The following is a 19,318-nucleotide window of genomic DNA, read 5'->3' on the forward strand; positions in this document are numbered from 1 at the left end:
GGAAGATTCCAGCGAAAGTACCCTCCCACAGACATACCCATCTATTTTGCAGTCACCTGTTAACACATTTCACGCCCTCTCCCACACAAGAGCTACAAGCATCCCAGAGTAGTGTGCAGTCCTGGTTTGTTTGATGATGACTGTGTGGTTACCATGTGCCTCATTCTGGCTCCCTTTCTGGAGCAGAGCCCAGATGAGGCAAACTTCCTTCCAGCCATTGTGGATAACGCTAAAGAAAACTGAGAACACCTAAGTTTGAGAGGCAATGGAAGCACCATTTCTTTTTATATTATAAAAGAAAATTCTAGAAGCCACAGGATAGCAGATATGGATTTCAGCATATTGGCATTTTTTTTCGACACCCAAATCATCCCACTTGCGAGCAGAGACTGCTCCTTCAGGTTGCCTCCTGTGTCCTTAAATCCACATCATGGTCTTTGCTGTTTTCCTTGCTTGCCTGTTCCAGTCCTGGGAGAGCCATTTCTCAGAAGCCCTGGCTCTTTTCAGCAGAGAATGGTACTTAAAGACTAAGTTCTTGGGGCTCCTGGGGGGCTCAGTTGGTTAATCGTCCGACTCGACTTCCGCTCAGGTCGTGATCTCGTGGTCGTGACATTGAGCCCGGAACTGGGCTCCACACTGAGCACAGAGTCTGCCTGTCCCTCTCCTTCTGCTCCTTTCCCTGCTCGCTCTCTAAAATAAATAAATAAAATCTTAAAAAAAAAAAAGATTAAAATCTAGGCAAGGTATATATGGTTGATCCTTGAAATAATGCAGGACCCCTGCACTGGCATGGACCACTCCACTGTCAAAAATCCATATAACTTGAGTCCCCCAAAACTTAACTGCTGAGAACCCCCAACCCCCTGATGACTAAAGGTTTGCCGATAACACAATTTATACACGTTTCGTATGTTATATGTATTATATATTATTTTCCTATAATCAAGTAAGCTAGAGAAAAAAAAACATTATTAAGAAAATCATACAGAGGGTGCCTGGGTGGCTCAGTCGTTAAGCGTCTGCCTTCAGCTCAGGTCACGATCCCAGGGTCCTAGGATCGAGCCCCACATTGGGCTCCCTGCTCAGCGGGAAGCCTGCTTCTCCTCTCCCACTCCCTCTGCTTGTGTTCCCTCTCTCGCTGTGTCTCTCTCTCGCTGTGTCTCTCTCTGTCAAATAAATAAATGAAATCTTAAAAAAAGAGAAAATCATAAGGAAAAGAAAATACATTTACAGGACTGGACTGTATTTATGGAAAAAATCTGTGTATCAGTGGGGCCCCACAGTTCAAAGCCATGTTGTTCAAGGGTCAACTGTATAGTTTTTAAACAGAAATTTCATGATTTTTCATGAAATCTGTTTGGTGGTTGTTTTTTCTTTTTAACCATAACTCGAGGCCTTTTCATTAAGTCAGTTAATGACCTGAAACCATCAAGTCACTTGGGATTAAGGGTTGGTTTGGATTAGAGCAGTTTCTTAACCTTAGCTCTGTTGACATCTGGGGCTGGAAAATTCTTCGTTGTGGAGACGGTCCTGTGCTCTGTGGGATGTTGAGCAGCCTCCCAGCTCTCTGCAAACTGGCGGCCAGGAGTCCCCTTCCAGCCACGACAGCTAAAAACGCCTCCACCGGTGGCCAGATCATCTCCCATTCGGAACTGCTAGATAGGCTCCGGGATTCTCCGGGAAGCGTCATGGACCAACCAGAGAAAACCTGGGCCCCTGATCGGACACCCATGGCAGCTTGTTTGCCTCTACTTCCCCCGTGGGTCTAGTCGGGATACTGGCAACAGGATAAAGCAACACGGTACGGGAAGCCCTCTGACCCGTGAGGAGTCATTGGCGCGAAAGTGAGGAGCAGACATTCCGTCATGGGCCGCCCCACACTGAAGCCACATGTCGCTCTCTGCTTACTTTGCTCAGCCCGTGCAGCATCCAGCAGGACCGTCTCCAGCCCCGAGGATTGCTCAAACTCTCTCGGAGCTCCCACCCGGCTCCTTCTCACGTTAGCCCTGTTTCAGATCTCGCATTTTCCTGTCACCCAAAGAAAGCCCCACTTAACTCACACCAGATGCCGAGGGAGTCGTCGTGAATCAATACAACATCATCCAGAAACCACCAACATGAATCATAAGGACAAACAGGACTTTCTTCCTCTCTGCAAAACAGTGACTAAAATAGTGTTTTTCCCTTTTAGAAGAAAAAAAATTTTTTTTACGAGGTCAAGAACGGGTTTAGGGCTCCGCTTGCACAACCCGCCTATCTGTGGGTGTGAAAGGGGGCAGTGCGTGTCCCCCCGCGAGACAGTGCATAAGGCCTGCTGCAGCAGGAGATGAGTCTGGACTGGGGGGTTCAGCGACCACCAGGAGCTGTCTTGCAGCTCTGTGTCCATCCAACTCTGTCAGGAAGGACGGGCCTCTGGGGAGCCTTCCAGGAAATAAGCGTCCAGACCACTCTCCCGAAAGCCTGCCTCTACTTCCCCAGATGCTTCCCCAACGCCTGTGGGTGTTAGATCCCGTGTCTGCCCTCCCTGCAGGCTGAGGCCACTGCTCCCCCCACCCGCCCCCAGAGACTCTGTCCTGGGACTCTGAGCCTTGAATGGAAGGAGGAAAAAGCCGAGAAGAGGTAGGAGCTGACCCATCCGGCAGCAGCTGGTTGAGACTGTCAGTTGCTCTTTCTGGGTCCCCAAGGCCTCCCTGCTTTCTGGCCCTTTCAGAGCAGGTTCTTCATCTTTCCTCCTCCTTCGTTGAGGGCTGTGTCCTTGCCGTGAACTTCCGCCCCCCCCAACCCCCATGGTCAGGGCCAGTGCCTGTCACTCACCACACAGCACCGAGGCCATCTGCAAAAGGCGCCTCATGCCAAGAGCATGTGGGGCTCAAACTGCACTCGATGACATTTACAAGGTGCAAGTTAGGGGGTCTCCTCTCCTTAAGGCAAAGCGGGAGCTGCCAAGGTGGACACCTCCCTGCACTTAGCACGTCATGCCAGGCCGAGACCCGGCCCACGGATGTGGCTGGTAGGGGATGCCGACAGCGGACTGAGGCCTTGGGCAGTAAGAGAAAATGGGCCTGCTAGCAGGGAGGACCCCGGTGCCACTCCAGGGCCAGGCGCGCTGTGCTGCCCCCCCCCCCACTCCGGGAATCTGTACGGACTCTGTCTCTGGACCCTCCATTCTCTTATGGGGCCCCTGTTGCTCTCTCCTGCCTGTTGTCTGACAACCCTGTCCTGTGTCACCTAGCTCTCCCCCTCCTAAAACGACTGTCTCCATTATCCATTCTTTCCAATCTCCGTGGCCTCCACATTGCCTTCACTCCTAGCAGAAGACGAGTTGAGACCATCATACAGGGACTCGCTCGCTCATACAGGGACTTTGCCAACACAAAACCTGCACTCCTTCCCCGCCTTACTGCCCCAGCTTGCGCCCTGCAGGGTGTGTAGCTGCGCCCCCTGCATGCCCACTAGATGACCGCCCCCCCCTCATGAGTCACGATGATTGAAGTGTTTCCAGACTTTGCCAAATGTCCCTGGGGGCGTAGGGTCTCCCCAGGTGAGACTCGTTAATCTAGACCAACCACCGGTCACTCTGTCTCACACTCGGGGTGCACGTCTGATCCACACAGTTGACCAACCTTCACCTGCCTCTTAAACAGAGCCCTTCGTGAAAGCCCACAGCCACAGCCTCCCCTGGATTTCTGGGCATGCCTCAGGTACCCCTGTGTATCCCCTGCTCTAGGGACCACCCTTCAGGTCCTGCAGATGGCCCCCCTCAGTTGATCTTAGAAAAGAAAAAGCACACCTTGCCTCTCCCCCTGCACTCTACTGTGCAGACATCTCCTGCAGAAATTGACTTCAGAATTCCTGGTTCCTTCCTAGGCCTCTCCAACCTCTTTATAAGCTGAAGGTGGGCAGTCAGTGTAATGACTCAGACCCAGTGCTCTGACATTTCCCTTCCTGGCCCTGCTCGGGAGCTCCAGCAGCCCACGTGGAAATGGGGGAGCGGCTGCCGCACTTGTCGGAGCCTCAGCCAGCCGGGAAGCAGAAGGAGCTGGTATTAGCATCCGTGGGCCCTTTAGAAATGACTTTGTTCCTCTTCTCTGGATTCTTTCTCCCTCCTGTTTCTTCAACTTCCTCCTCCTAACTGAAACCTTTAAACATGTTTAAATCTCTCCCCAAATTATAAAAAGAAAAGACCTGCTTTGACCCCAGAGTTCCTTGCAGCTATCACCCTAATTCTCTTCTCTTCTTCGAAGCCAAACTTGTGAAGAAGCTGTGGACATCCACTGTCTCCCTGTCCTCACCTCCCACTCACTCCAGTCTGGCTTCCACCCTCACCAGGCCCTGGAGACAGCCAGTATGGTCATGATCCGGGCAGGGCTGAGCTGTGGCTGGAGAGCAGGAGGCCGGACTGACCCCAGTGGGGACTCTGGCCGTGGGAGCGGCAGCAGGGGACGGCCACAGTCGGCCTTCCCCAGGGTTGTGAGCGGAACTGCAGATGATAGCTTGGCCCTTCTGAGCAATTCCAGAAAGAATAGCTGGCCTTGAGTCCTGGGAATGCGCCAGCACCTCCTTGCCTTCATTCGTTCCTTCCTTCGTTTGTTCTGTCTACTGAGCACAACTCAGGCCAGCCACTAAGGCACTTGGCATCCACCATGTGAATGAAACAGATCTAGTCTCCATGCCTAGGGTTCATGGTCTCCTCGGGGCAGTAGGTAATGAAGAGTCAGGAAGATACACAATGACCACCTGAATGTTTTATAGAGGAAAAGTGCAGAGCAGAGAACAGTAGGGTCTGATCTCCCTGGGAAGTCAGAAAGACAGCTTGAGGCTGAGGTCTGACTGTTGAGAAGGAATTAGCTATTCCAAGAGGACTGGGGAGGAAGAAGGTGACAAGGGGACTGGGGGAAAGGAGGAAGGGCAGTCTTCCCCCCCAGGGGACCAGGGATTCCAGAACGGGGAGAGACTGAGAGGCTGGGGAAGAGATGGACAGGGCTGGGAGAGAGGGATGAGATGGGCTGGGTAGAAATTGGGTTTTTATCTCTGCCTCTGTGCATGCCTTTCTCCTGCTGAGTTCTGAGGATTGTCCTCGGTTCCTTCTGTGGGGTCAGCTCTGCGTTTCCTCTGTTCTGTCAGGACCTAGCTCTGACCTACCCTGGATGGGAGTGTCCCACAGAATTCCACTCTGGCTCTGGCTTTCACCCACACTCTTCTCTCTTGACATGGTCTCCCAGGTCAGACCATGTGACAGATGTGCCGTCCAGAACTCTCTCCTGGTGGCCAGGTGCAGAGCTCCATCGGCCCAGTGATCGTCCCCACATGGGGATCCTGCCACCGTCTCAAACACAGCAGATTGCAGTTTTAAAATCTAGGTCTCATTTTTGTGGAAATAAATATAGAAAATAATATAAGTCATCCTTTCCTTCCCCCAACCTGATGAGAAAGGGATCAGCTAAGACGGACAATCTTGAACAAGGTGTGAACATTCGACCCAGACCTATAGAAATCGGGCACAGATGGTGAGCTGTGAACAGCCTTTCTTTACGCTGATAAGGAAACTGAAATCAGACAAAGAGCTTTGATTAGCTGATTAATCAAGTTGGAGCAAGTTCCCAGGAAAGCTAAATTTAACTATGCCCTGTTCCCAAACTACAGACTTCCTGTTTCATGATTCCTTCCAACTTAATTGGAATGTTCCGTCTGGGTGATGGGTATAGGAGGGGGTCGTTTCACTATTCTTCTGTGTGTGTTTGAAATTTTTCATGAGGATCTAAAAAAAGAAGTAACATCTCTGTGTGTGTTTTATGAAAGCAACTGGTCTGTCTTAATTGGCGGGTGAGTGCTTATCTGTCACGCAATCCTTAACCTCCTGGTTTGAGAGAATTGTCTGGACTCGTGAACGTTCTTTATTGCAGGACATCATGAGACATGAGATGTGTAACCGTGCACCAGAATTGCAGATGACATCATCAATGAATTATTTTTCTTTGTGCTTTTTTTCTTCATTCTTCCAAACATATGTGTATATAAAGTGTGTGTGTGTGTATGTGTGTGTGTGTACACGTACTCGGAGTTTCTGAGCAAGGAGGAAGTGGTTCAATCTGCTTGTCTCTGAGCAGCTGTTGGCTTTTAGAATAAAGAAGGGTCTCAGCCTCGTTTCTGATTCAGATGCAGCATGAGACTTGCTTTCCTTCACCACGTCTAAATATAAATGCCTGTCTTCTCCCTCCCATAAAACTCAGCCCTCTTCCCTGTAACACTGAAGGAAAGACTGGGGGCTTCGCATGAGGTTTAGGTTAGGGCTGCAAGAGGCGTTTCGGTGTTGGGTGTCAAGAAAGGTCTGGAAGAGGACCCAAAGCGGACTGGAAGGCTGCTGCGGTTCAGAGAGCTCCACATGGCCGAGCTCCCAAGGCGCATGCACGGGGGCGCGGGCGTGCGGGTGCGCAAGGCGGGGCCACACGTGGACCTCCAGGCTAAGGAATCGCTGGGGGCATCGGAGGGCTCAACCTGCTGTTCCTTACTACGCTTCTCCCTCTCCCGTCTTCCATTCAGCAGAACACAGACCCTCTGGACAGAGATTCAAGTCGTTCCAGATTATCAGTTGGCACACTGCACCCACTTGGTTTCAGTGTGGATCCTGAGATACGGTAGTCACCCCTTCTCTGTGGGGGATACGTTCCAAGACCCCCCAGTAGATGCTGACACCGCAGATAGTACCAAACCCTATATGCGCCATGTCTGTTCCTACACCCACATGCATACCTGTGATAAAGCTTTGGGGACCAATCAGGCTCCCTAAGAGACAGACAGCAGTCATTCACGTTCAGAACAGAACAATCATCACAGTACTCCGTGACACAAGGTAGGTGAATGTGGTCTCTCTCTGTCTGGGCATCTTACGGTCTGTCCTCTCCCTTCTTCTTGTGAGGATGCCAGATGATGAAAGGCTCCGTGATGAGAAGACAGGAGGCCCCAGCAGAGACACTGTGACTTAGCATTAGGCTGCCCAGGAGCTTCCGATGAGGACCACGGTTGACCTCGAGTAACAGACTGTGGAAACGAAAACTGGAGGTGGGAAGGGGGAGACCACAGTGACTCTGAACATTCAGAGCGCCTATAGGGTCAGGCACCGTCATAGAGCCTTTTCTCTGGCCTCGCTTTTTCTTTTTTTTTTTAATTTTTAAATTTTTTAATTTTTATTTGACAGACAGATCACAAGTAAGCACAGAGGCAGGCAGAGAGAGGAGGAAGCAGGCTCCCCACTGAGCGGAAAGCCAGATGTGGGGCTCCATCCCAAGACCCTGAGATCGTGACCTGAGCCGAAGGCAGAGGCTTAACCCACTGAGCCACCCAGGTGCCCCACCTTTTCTTTTTTCTTTTTTAACTGAAGTATAAGTAACACAGCGGGACATGAGTCTCAAGTACACAATGCAGGGATTCCGAACCTTCATTCCCAGGACTTACTCGTTCTGTCTCTTCCATCTCCCCCCACCCGCCCCCCACAACCATCAATGTTTTCTCTGTATTTATGAGTCTGTTTCTGCCTTTTGTTTTCTTTTCTTTTCTTGGATTCCTCTTTAAGTGAAATCGTATGGCACTTACCTTTCTCGTCTGAATTATTTTACTTAGGTTATACCCTCTAGGTTCAACTATGTTATTACAAATGGCTCAATCTCATCCCTCTTTAGAAATGGCTGAGTAATATTCTTCTGTGTGTGTGTGTGTGTGTGTGTACACCACATCGTCTTCATCCATTCATCTATCAGTGGACACTTGGGCTGCTTCTGTATCTTGGCTATTGTAAATGATGCTGCTGTAAACATAAGGGTGCATGCATCTCTTTGAATTAGTGTTTTCATTTTCCTTGGTAAACACCCAGTAGTGGAATTCATGAATTGTGTGGTAATTCTATTTGTAACTTTTTGAGGAACTCCATACAGGTTTCTACAATGGCTGCACCAGTTTGCATTCCCATCAATGGTGCATGAAGGTTCTTTTTTCTCCACATCCTCGCTAACACTTACTTTCTTTTTTTTTTTTTTTTAAAGATTTTTTCTTTATTTATCTGACAGAGATCACAAGTAGGCAGAGAGGCAGGCAGAGAGAGAGGAGGAAGCAGGCTCCCTGCAGCGCAGAGAGTCCGATGTGGGGCTCGATCCCAGGACCCGGGGATCACGACCTGAGCCGAAGGCAGAGGCCTAACCCACTGAGCCACCCAGGTACCCCAACACTTACTTTCTTATAAGTGTTTCTTATTTTAGTCATTCTGACAGGTGTGAGGTGATCTCTCATTGTGGTTATGATTTGCATTTCCCTGATGACGAGTGATGTTGCTTATCTTTTCCTGTGTCTTTTGGGCATCTGGTTGACTTCTTTGGAAAAGAGAACTTGTCTATTCAGGTCCTCTGCCCATTTTTAATCAGATTATTTGGGGCTTTTTTTTTTTTTAAAGATTTTATTTATTTATTTGACAGACAGAGATCACAGGCAGGCAGAGAGGCAGGCAGAGGAGTGGGAAACAGGCTCCCTGCTGAGCAGAGAGCCCAATGCGGGGTTCGATCCCAGGACTCCGGGACTATGACCTGAGCTGAAGGCAGAGGCTTTAACCCACTGAGCCACCCAGGCACCCCTATTTGGGCTTTTTTAGTGTTCATTGTGTAAGTTTGGTGTTTTTTTAAGGATTTATTTTAGATAAAGAGAGAGAAAAAAAGAAAAAAGAAGGGCAGGGGGAGAGGGAAAGAGAGTCTTAAGCAGACACCCACACACAGCAGGGAGCCTGACGCAGGGCTCCATCTCACAACCCGAGATCACAGCCTGAACTGAAAAAGAGTTGGTGCCACACAGGCACCCCAAGTTGTAGAACTTTTTATATATTTTGAATATTAACCTCTTATCAGGTGTATTGTTTGCAAATATCTTCTCCCATTTGGTAGACTGCCTTTTCATTTTGTAGATGATTTCCTTCACTGTGCGTAAGCTTATTATGTTGGTGTAGTTCTAACGGTTTATTTTTTCTTTTGTTTTTCTTGCCTGAGGAGACATATCTAGAGACATGTGCGATGGGTGATGTCAAAGAAATTACTGCCTGTTTTCTTCCAGGAGTTTTATGATTTTAGGTCTCACATTAGGTCTTTAATCCATCGTGAGGGTTTTTTTGTGTGTGTGGTAAAAGAAAGCGGTCCAGTGGCGTTCCTCTGCATGGAGCTGTCCAGTCTTCCCAACACCATCTGTTGAGCCTGTCTTTTCCCCTTGGATATTCTTGCCTCTGTTGTTGTAGGTTAATTGGCCATATAATTGTGGGTTTATTTCTGGGCTCTCTATTCTGTTCCATTGATCTGAGTGTCTATTTTTGTCTACCCTGGTCTCACTATTACTTTCTGTCTCTCTCTTTTTTGCGAAGTCTTTATAGGGTTTACCAATTTCATTGATCTTTTCCAAGATCCAACTTTTGGTTTTCTCTATTTTTGTTAGTTTTCTACTTCACAGATTCCTATTTGTCTTTATTGTCTCCTTTCTTCCTGTTACTTTTGATTTAATTTTTCTTGATTCCTAAGGTAGACCGCTTGATCATTGATTCAAAATTTCTCTTCTGTAATAAAAGCATTTAAAACCGTAAAGTTTCCTCTAAGCACAGCTTTATCTGCACCCCACATATTTTGATATGTCATATTTTCATTCTCTTTAATTTAAGGTATTTTTATTTATTTAGTGAAGATTTTATTTGTTTGTTTGTTTTAGAGGCTGGGAGAGGCAGAGGGAGAAGGAGTGAGAGAATCCCAAACAGACTCCCCACTGAACAAGGAGCTTGACTCGGGGCTCGATCCCAGGACCCTGAGATCATGACCTGAACTGAAACCAAAAATCAGATGCTCAGCTGACTGAGCCACCCAGGCACCCCTAACATATTTTTAAATTTTCCTTGTGGATTTTTCTCTTTGACTCATGAGTTTTTTAGTAGTGTGTTGCTTAATTCCTAAATACTGGAGGCTCCTCCAGGTTTCTTTTTGTTATTATTTCTCTTTAAAAGAAAACCACAGACCCAGAATTGTATCACCTAGGTTAAGGCCCTAAGTCAGTAAACCAAGACTTAACACCTAACCTAATTACAGTTTCAACGCCCCGGAAATGTAACCTTTTACCAGTGGATATGGGGATTTCCTGATCAGCATTAGGAAATACACTGATATATACTGATAGGCTCCTTCCGTTCCCCTTAAGAGGGTAACCTTGCCTAAGAATGGATTCTGTGCTTTAATTGCCTCTTTTCCACTCCTGCTCTACCTTTAAAAACCCTCCCTTTTCTGTAGCCCTTTGGAGATCTGCTCTACTTGCCAGTTGGGATGCTGCCCGATTCACGAATCCTTTAACAATACCCCTTTGATCTGCAGATTTACTTCATTAAATTTTTTTTAACATTTATAATTCCATTGTAACCAGAGAACATACTCTAAGATGTCAGTCCTTCATTATTTATTTATTTATATCATGGTCTAGCGTGTGGCTTATCTTGGGGAATGTTCATGTGTTCTTAAACAAAAAGTGTACTCTGCAGCTACTGGGCACAGACGTAGACAGAAATGATGAGCGAGAAAATTACAGTTGTAGCCAGTGTGTAGCCAACAGTTCTAGAGCCAAAAGGGTTTGCAAAACTTGTTTGGCAAATACCTTTGACTTGGTGTTGCAGATCTTCAACTGAGTAGGAAATCAAAACACAAACCCAGGAACATTCCTTTTTGAAAAAAAAAAAAAGAAAAAAAGATTTTGTTTACTTATTTATTTGAGCGAGAGAGACAGAAATAGCAACAGAGAGCACGAGCGGGGAGGAGAGAGAGAAGCAGGCTCCCGGCTCCATCCCAGGACCCTGGGATCATGACCTGAGCCGAAGGCAGATGCTCAACAGACTGAACCACCCAGGTGCCCCGCCCCTGCCTAGGAGTGTTTCATGGGAGTCGGGAGGAGCGGAGTCCCTACCAGAGCCCCCATAGCCGCTCCTCTTGAAGCACAGAGGATCCTGGTGGGCATTTCACTGATAGCTCTTGCCTTCTGGTAAGCAGCAGAGCGGCAGGCATTATCACTCTGCCTCTCTCCTCCCCTCCCTGCCTACACTGAAGCCAAATTCTCTCTGCAGTCAGAGATTCAAGGCCAAGGACTTTCTGCCATGTCTCAGTATGGCTTTTTTCCTGGTGGACTTTGATGTGTATCCCAACATAAGGCTATTCACAACTACATGGTTTATAGCGATGTTGGTTTCCTAGGTTGGGTTCCCAAAAGCAAATATTGAGACAGGAGTCAAGTGCAAATGATTTATTAAGGAAATACTCCAGGGAGAAACAAGAGAAGGAGTGGGGGAAAGACATATAGGAAAGGTAAGACGCCAGCAAGAGTGTGGTGTTGGCCATGCACCAACAGATACAGAGGGGAGCTCTGAAGGGCAAACCTTGCCTCGGGGTGGGTCCCTCAGACCCCCGCACTGGTCAGTAGCCCCGGACTCAGAGGAGAGGCACATTAACTCCTGGGCACTTCTGGCAAGCTTAGTGTGCAAGGCAGCCTCTATAGCCCAAGGGAGATCCTCAAACAGTCGCAGGGAGGAGCTGGAGGGTCACAGAACAGAAAGGGTGAAAAGGACTGTTATATTGGGATTTATAATAAGAGATATATATCTGGTCTTTGTCCCTATTCCTGGCACAGAGCTCCTAAAATCCTTGGAATTGTCTAAATGATGGGAGTCATGAAGGTGTCTTTTCAAGTTGTGTGAATCGGGTGACCTGGGAAACCCTTAGGTCTTCCTAAAGGGAAGGTCTTGCTAGGTGAGCAAATTTTGCAATCAGAGGGTTGGAACTTTCAGTCCTACCCCCTGACCTCCATGGAGTGGAGAGGGGCTGGAGGTTTGTCATTTGCCGGTGGCTAGTGATATTATCAGTTGCCTACGGAATGAATCCTTCATAAAAAACCAGAAGGATGGGGTTTGGAGAGTTTCTGGGTTGGTGAGCAAGTATAGATTTGGAGAGACAGATGGTTGGAGAAGGCATGGCAGCTCTGTACCCCTTTCCCCATCCCTTGCTCTGTGCAACTCTTCCTTTGGGCTGTTAGTAAGTTACATCCTTTTATAATAAATTGGTAATCTAGCGAGTTCAGTCTTTTTCTGTGAGCTGCTCTAGCAAATTAATTGAGCCCAAGGACAGAGCCATGAGAGCCTCCAATCTATAATGTTTGGTCAGAAGCCCAGGTGACAACCTAGACTTATGGTTGGCACCTGAAGAGGGGAACAATCTTGTAGAACTTTGCCTTAACCCGTGGGATCTGATGTTATCTCCAGGTAGATAGTGTCAGAATTGAGTGGAATTAGATAGGTGGTGATTCAGAGAATGACCTGATGTGGGAAAAAACAAGACCTGTTGGAATTGGAATCAGAATTGGAGGGACTGAAAGGGATACAGGTGAAGCACCATTGCTATGGTAGGACACTTACGAATGAAAGAGCTTGACATACATTTTTTTTAAACGCTCTGCACTACTTTAGTAAGATAGCATTTAGTATATGTTGGTTTTTAAGTGGGTGCCCCTGAGAGTATAGAAGAAAGTTTCGTGAGTCAACCCATTAATATTTACAGATGAGAAAGTTTTGTCTCTTTGATAGCTATGCATCTTGTGCTTGCAAGAACTGAGGGCAAGATCAAGGCTGTTAGATTCAGGTATCTGCACATTCCTTGGACAGTTTTGTTTTCAAATTCCTATTTTTGCCACTTTATGGCCTTGCTGAACATCTACAGTGAATTTCTTGCTGTCTCTGAGAGGCTTCACAGATTTCCTTCTCAGTATCATCTATAAAGTGTGTGTCCCATCTTATTAAAGGACAGGGGTACTTCAGATCTAACTGTGGAATCTTTCCACAGCTCTTTGATGACAATATCATCTTACATTTTGCATATGGTGATATTTCTATATCTCCTATGAACATACATTTCTGTTTCTGTGGTCAGTAGTTCTTCATCTGGACGAAATTAAACAGAATAATCCATTGTATGCTTTAAAAATGGCAGGCATGGGGCCCTGGGTGGCTCACTTGGCTAAGCGCCTACCCTTGGCTCAGGTCATGATCCCAGGGTCCTGGGATTGAGTCCACAGTCGGGCTCCCTGCTCAGTGGAGAGTCTGTTTCTCCCTTTCCCTTCCCTCTGCCCCTCTCCTCCCCTTCCCTCCCCTGCACTCCTGTTCTGTCTCTCTCTCTCCGGCTCTCAGATAAATAAATATACAAGTAAAGAAATAAACAAAATAAAAATTGCAGACACAAGAGTACTGTGACCCACAATGGGACATGTAAGAACACATCAGTAGCTCTCATCAGACTTCTTTACCATAGTTGCTTTATTCACCTGAGCCGTCCCGGGATCATGTGAGCCAAGTGAAGGAGAAGATTCTTGGGCACCATCAAGTGGCCATCTGGGGTATTACCTCAGGTCACCTGGGTGAAGAGTCCAGCCTCTCAGATGCCCCCCCCCAACCCCTGCCCCCTGAATGTGGGGGCTGGTTTTGGAGCAGAGCAACTTACAAGAAAGTTGTCAGAGGAACCTGGTTGGTAGGTGAGGAAAACAAAGCAATGGCCTGAGAGGAGAGAAACGGTTGCAGCAGCCAAAGCATTTTCAGCTAGAGGAACTTGCAAGGCTTCTTTGGAAGACAGTGTGTAAGGCATAAAAAGTCCTTAGTCTAAAGACATTTGGAGATTTCTCTTCATTGATTTACTGGTTGGCCGTAAATACGAACACCCCCAAAGTCACCTGCAATCAATAAAAACATTGATAGATTTATTAGAAGGTACGTGTGTTGAAAGTAGTCAGCCCATCACCTGTGTAGATAGGAGACATCAAAGGGGAACGTGAACTGAAACCAGTGAACAGATCTATCTATGTACAAGACAGTAAAATGTCTCTGAGGCCATTATAGTTCAGTCAGGTGGACAGTAACAGCATCCATTGAAAACCCGATATTTTAGTCAGGATCCCAACAGGAAAGAGATGGCACGTTGGAAAGGGCACATTTCAGAGAGGTTAATGGAGAGATTACAGAAGTAGGGGCCGAGTTCAGAAACCAACAAGGGATGTAACTAGTAACAGAGAGAAGCTACCCTCATACTTGAGAGGGAGAAGAGAGGCATGGTTATGGGAACAGCTCGCTAGTCCCACCCTTTGATCTACTATTGAGGCATGCCATTGGCCAAGCCCAGCTTCCTGATCCAGAGAGGAATGGACAGTGGATCTGGAGTGCCAAACGGACAAAAATGTAATATACTCAACTTCAATTTGGCTTTAAAAATTAAGAGCATTTTACTTACTTAACAAGATTTCCTGAAGTGGGGAAGCTCCGTGGTTGGTATAATTGGGGATGTCATGGAGGACCCAGTCTCCATCCTTTCCTCCCCATCACAAGAAGGTTGCTGGAGCTCCAGCCGCTTGACTCAGACCTGATCATGATCAGCAGAAGAAAATGACTCTCCCCAGAGGTCTGTTTCTGGGAATGAGGAAACCTTTCTCAGAAGTCTCCCCAGGAGATGTGTCCACATGTGTCATTGGAAGAACTTGATCCATACTGGAACAGTCCCACCTAAGGAAAGGGGACTCAGCTAATCAAGATTTGCCCTGAGCTGGGGACAGTGTCAGTTTCTAGGAGAGGAAGGGGTGTGCATAGATGTTTGCATGAAATCAAGATACCGTGAAGCAAAAAAGAGGGCAGAAAGCTTGCATGAGGGCAAACAGAGGGGATGCAAAAACTGTGAGGCAATTATCAGGTTTCTAGTATGTTGCAGTTGGAAATAGAGTGCAGGGTCTATTGGGGTCCAATGGATGAAGATAATATGACCACCCAGGATAGGTAAAATTAACACGAACGTACTTGGACAGTAGATAGGAATTGTAGTTTGGTTTTCAGAAGGAGTACTGTACCTGCAGGGGAGAAGCTCCCTCTCCTTTCAGGGGGCAACCAAGTCAAAAATAGAAGAAAGCTCCAACCAGATATATGTCCTAATCACAGAACACAGGCTGGAGGCACACCTAGGGCTACCAACTGTGTGGAGAATTCTAATAGGCAAAAAGGAGTTGTCTCCATGAGTCTTTGTACAACAAAGGTGCTTCCCTCCCCCGCACAAATGGCAGAGAAGAGTGAAGTGCTCACTAGAATCGAGAAAATTAATGTTGAGGCTGACAGGACTTGTTTAAGGAAAAAGAAAGCCTTTTAGATTTTTACACCTAGGTAATCATTTAATGTTCTAGCTGGAGTTACAAGCAGTAGAGGTTTTATATTTGAAGCACAATTTAATATTTACCGTCATCAAAGGCCAGACATGTCTAAGAATGTATGCATTTGTGGTAGTCCCAAGTCCCTTGAGGAGGGCTACTTCCTTAGAAGAAAATGAGTCTCTCTCTCTTCCTGATTTGTCATCTCCAAGTAATGGGCTTGGGATTGGCATAACTATAATTTATGTTAGAGGCTTTGTGGCCCCTGAGAACACAAGAAGAAAGACAAATTGAGAAATCTCATTTGAGGCCTTTTAGTGAGGAGGAGGCAAACAGAAGGCTCTTCACATACTGGATGAGAACAGTTTCCAGGAAATGTTATGTTATTTAAATCACTTTTGAGGGGTGCCTCGGTGACTCAGTGGGTTAAGCCTCTGCCTTCAGCTCAGGTCATGATCTCAGGGTCCTGGGATTGAGCCCCGTGTTGGGCTCTCTGCTCAGCGGGGAGCCTGCTTCCCCATCTCTCTGCCTGCCTCTCTGCTTACTTGTGATCTCTGTCAAATAAATGAATAAAATCTTTTTTAAAAGAGAGAGATATATTTATTTATCTGAGAGAGCACAAGTTGGGGGGGGGAGTAGGCTGAGGGAGAAGGAGATTCCCTGCTGAGCAGGGAGCCTGACTCGGGGCTCGATCTCAGGACCCTAAGATCATGACTTGAGCTGAAGACGAGTGTTTAACTGACTGAGCCACTCAGGTGCCCCTAGATTTTTATTTTCTTGTAGTATCCTCCATCCTCCCCTTTTTCATCAATTTAAGACAGTTCTGTGCTTATTGGCTCAGATGAGAGATGAAGCAGTAATCAAAGCTACAGCTGTCCCCCGTTACCTGTGCTTTCATTGTCCATGGTCACCATGGTTCAGAAGCAGATGGTTCTTCCTTCCGACATAGCATCAGAAGGTTGGTAGTAGCCTAATGCTACGCCACGATCCTATGTCATTCACCTCACTTCATCAGTCACGTGGGCATTCTGTCATCTCCCCTCCTTATGAGAAGGGTGAGGACAGAGGAGGGCCTGGTGGTAGCGGTGGTTTTGACTCAGGTCATGATCTCAGGGCCGTGGGACTGAGCCCAGCATCGGGTTCCACACTCAGCATGGAGTCTGCTTAAGATCCTGTCTCACTCTCCCCCACTCCTCCTCCCTGCACACTCTCGCATTCTCAAATAAATTAATAAATCTTCAAAGGGAAAAAAAGGGTGAGTACAGAACAATAAGGTAATTTGAAAGGCAGGCCAAATTCATATAACTTTCCTTACAGTATAATGTTAGAATTGTTCTATTATTCATTATCTTTATTTATCTCTTAATTTATACATCTGATATGTATAAACTTTATATGATAAACTTTATCATAGGTATGTATGTATAGGGAAAAAACAACATATGGGTTCAGTACAATCTGTGGTTTCAGGCCTCCACTTGGGGGGCGTGGTCTTGGAAGGACCCCCGAAGATAAATGGGGACTACTATAGTCTGAAAACAATAGTTTCCAGAGGCCTACACCTATTAAGAAGACAGGGTTCTCTACGAAGACCAGATAAAAGCCCCTTATAAAGGGGAAAGATAAATGAGGAAGTGGTTTGTGAGAACAGTGATGAGGTGGATTCAGGAAAGGAAGGCCTGGGGCCCCGCTTCCTGGCCAGCACCCCAGGGAACATGACTGCAGAGAGGGCACTGCTGTCTAGATGTCCGGGCCAGCCATGCCCAGGCAGCCTCTCCAAGATCCCCAGGTCCTTGCTTGGCGCTATGGCAGCAGAGAGACTCCCGTGGCCCCCAGACTGGGAATGGAAGTTGAGGAGAGAGCCCACTGTGGGAAGAAGACACAGGCCCGGGGACAGGATACTACTTTGTGACTATGGAGAAAGATGACCAGGACCGCACACCCTTGACACACTGGCACAACGTGAGCCTCTAGAACTTCGACAGCAGAAAGGAAAGAAGACCCCAAATTCCAGAGATGAATGTGCTATCACTCTAGCTGATTGGGGTTCTACAACATAAAATTAACTAAAAATAAAGAAAATGGTATTTATTGCATACCTGAGTTGTTGGTAAACTGAAGTTCCTGCCATAGTAGGAAAAGTCACCATTTGTAAGGGCTTTATGGAGAGCTTCACACCTATTATCTCATTTAAAACCTCATTTCATGCAATGAGAGTTCGCTGCCTCATCCTCCCCTGAGGACTCTTCTGACAAGGCAGACGTAGCACCCAAGAAAAACTTAATACAAACAGATGTTTACTCTGTTGAGCTATCCAGCGATAACTGCAAAGTTCGTCTAGAATATTCAGTGTTATCCACAAGGAACCAGGCATTATGCTAAGGGCTTATGGCACTTCATCCTCACCCTAAAACTGTGAGACATGTACTACCACCTCCATTTTTCAAATATGAAAATAACTTCAGAGTTGTCAGATGATGTGGCTTTTAGATTCAAACCTGCTTGAAGCTTTACTTTATAATCCATGTGGAAACTAGATCCAGGTGTCCAATAGGAACACCTACAATAGGATTTATGAAGTGAGTTTATTTATAGTTTAAATACACAAATTCCCTTTTATTTTCGGCAACAACCATTTTAAGATTAAAGGAATAATCTTTTTGGATAAATATTGTATTCTGGGAAGCCGTTAAACAAGACCTTTGCAGTTGACATTGTTCTTTCTGTTCTTTTATCTTTCTGAACTTGAGTTTGGATATTTTCCATTAGCCTGTCTTCAAGTTTACTAAGCTCTTGCCTCTGCTGTGTCCACTCTGCTGCTCAGCCCATCTGAATTCTTTATTTCATCCCATTCTTTATTCCATTCTAGAATGTTCATTTGGTTTTCACATATTCCAGTTCCCTATCGAAATTCCCCACTTTGTTAGCATTTTGTCCCACTATTTATTTTTTTTAAGATTTATTCATTTTAGAGAAAGAGAAAGAGTGGTAGGAGGAAGGGGCAGAGGGAGAGAGAGGGTTTCAAGCAGGCTCCCCTCTGAGTGTGAACACAACTCGGGGCTCAATCCCATGACCATGAGATCCTGACCTGAGCTGAAATCAAGAGTTGGATGCCTCAACAGACTGAACCACCCAGTCACCCCTTCTTTAACATATTTAAATTGTTATTTTAAATCCTTAACATCCAGATCAGGTGTGGGTCTACTTTTATCATCTCATTTTTCTCTCTTGATTATCTGTCACACTGCCCTGCTGTATTAGTTTTCCTATTGCTGCTGTAATAAATAACCACAAATTTAGTGATCCAGGACAACACTGATTTATTATCTTCTGGTTCCGGAGATCAGAAGTCCAGCAGTTTCACTGGGCTAAAGTGAAGGTGTTGGTATTGCTGGCTCCTTCTAGAGTCTCTGGAAAGAATACATTTCTTTGTCTTTTCCAGCTTCTAGGGACCACCTGCATTCCTTGACTTGTGACCTCTTCGCCACATAACTCCAGCTTCTGGCTGCCTCACATCTCTGACTACTGACCCTGACTCTCCTGCCTCACTCTCACTGGAACCCTTGTGCGTTTATCAGTGCCCCACCCCCAATAAACCAGGACCCTCTCTCCAACTCAAGACCCTTAGCCACATCCACAAAGTCTCTGCATCCACAGGTTCTAGGAATTAGGACACATACATCTTTGGGAGGCCACCTGAACGGTCTACTGTACCTGTTTTTTCTATGACTTGTAATTTTCTACTATATGCCAAATATTGTGTATGTATGAAAGAACCACAGAAGTTGAAAATAATCAAATTTTCTCCTGCAGAGTTTACCCATCCCATGGCAACATAGCCCCAAGGGGTGATGCCTCAATCCAATCAGGAATTGAGTTGAGTTGGAGTGAGTTGCATCTTTAATTAGACTCTGTCCATGTCTGTTTTTAATTATCTTGAGAATGAGACCTGCCTTATGTTTGTTGCAGGCCCTTCCCTAGCAGGACTCGACCTTTCAAACACGAAGAGACAGCAGATCTTACTCTGTCTTTCCAGCCCAGGCCCCAGACAGGCCCCCCCCCAACCTTACCCCAATCTACTCTAGCACTTACCAAATATCCCAAG

At 46.5% G+C, this 19,318-nt stretch overlaps 1 long non-coding RNA gene across 5 annotated transcripts; it reads right to left on the reverse strand.

Moving 5' to 3' along the window:
- Nucleotides 1–1,199: 1,199 nt before the first annotated feature.
- On the reverse strand, nucleotides 1,200–18,046 carry LOC101672844. 5 transcript variants are annotated; one of them, XR_006602680.1, is made up of 4 exons: nucleotides 14,316–14,639; nucleotides 13,536–13,761; nucleotides 10,654–10,717; nucleotides 1,200–7,038 (listed from the first exon to the last, which is right to left on the reverse strand). It is a non-coding gene; the product is annotated as an uncharacterized LOC101672844 (long non-coding RNA). The 5 variants fall into 5 exon arrangements; XR_006602678.1 differs by lacking the exons at nucleotides 1,200–7,038; nucleotides 10,654–10,717 and adding exons at nucleotides 10,911–11,579; nucleotides 12,598–12,649; XR_006602677.1 differs by lacking the exons at nucleotides 1,200–7,038; nucleotides 10,654–10,717 and adding exons at nucleotides 10,916–11,579; nucleotides 17,313–18,046 and having other exon boundaries at nucleotides 14,316–14,584.
- Between the last annotated feature and the right edge of the window lie 1,272 nt (nucleotides 18,047–19,318).

Source organism: Mustela putorius, unplaced genomic scaffold (assembly GCF_011764305.1).
Source record: "Mustela putorius furo isolate JIRA1106 unplaced genomic scaffold, ASM1176430v1.1 tig00003875_pilon_pilon_pilon, whole genome shotgun sequence".
In the NCBI taxonomy this organism is placed as follows: Eukaryota; Metazoa; Chordata; class Mammalia; order Carnivora; family Mustelidae; genus Mustela; species Mustela putorius.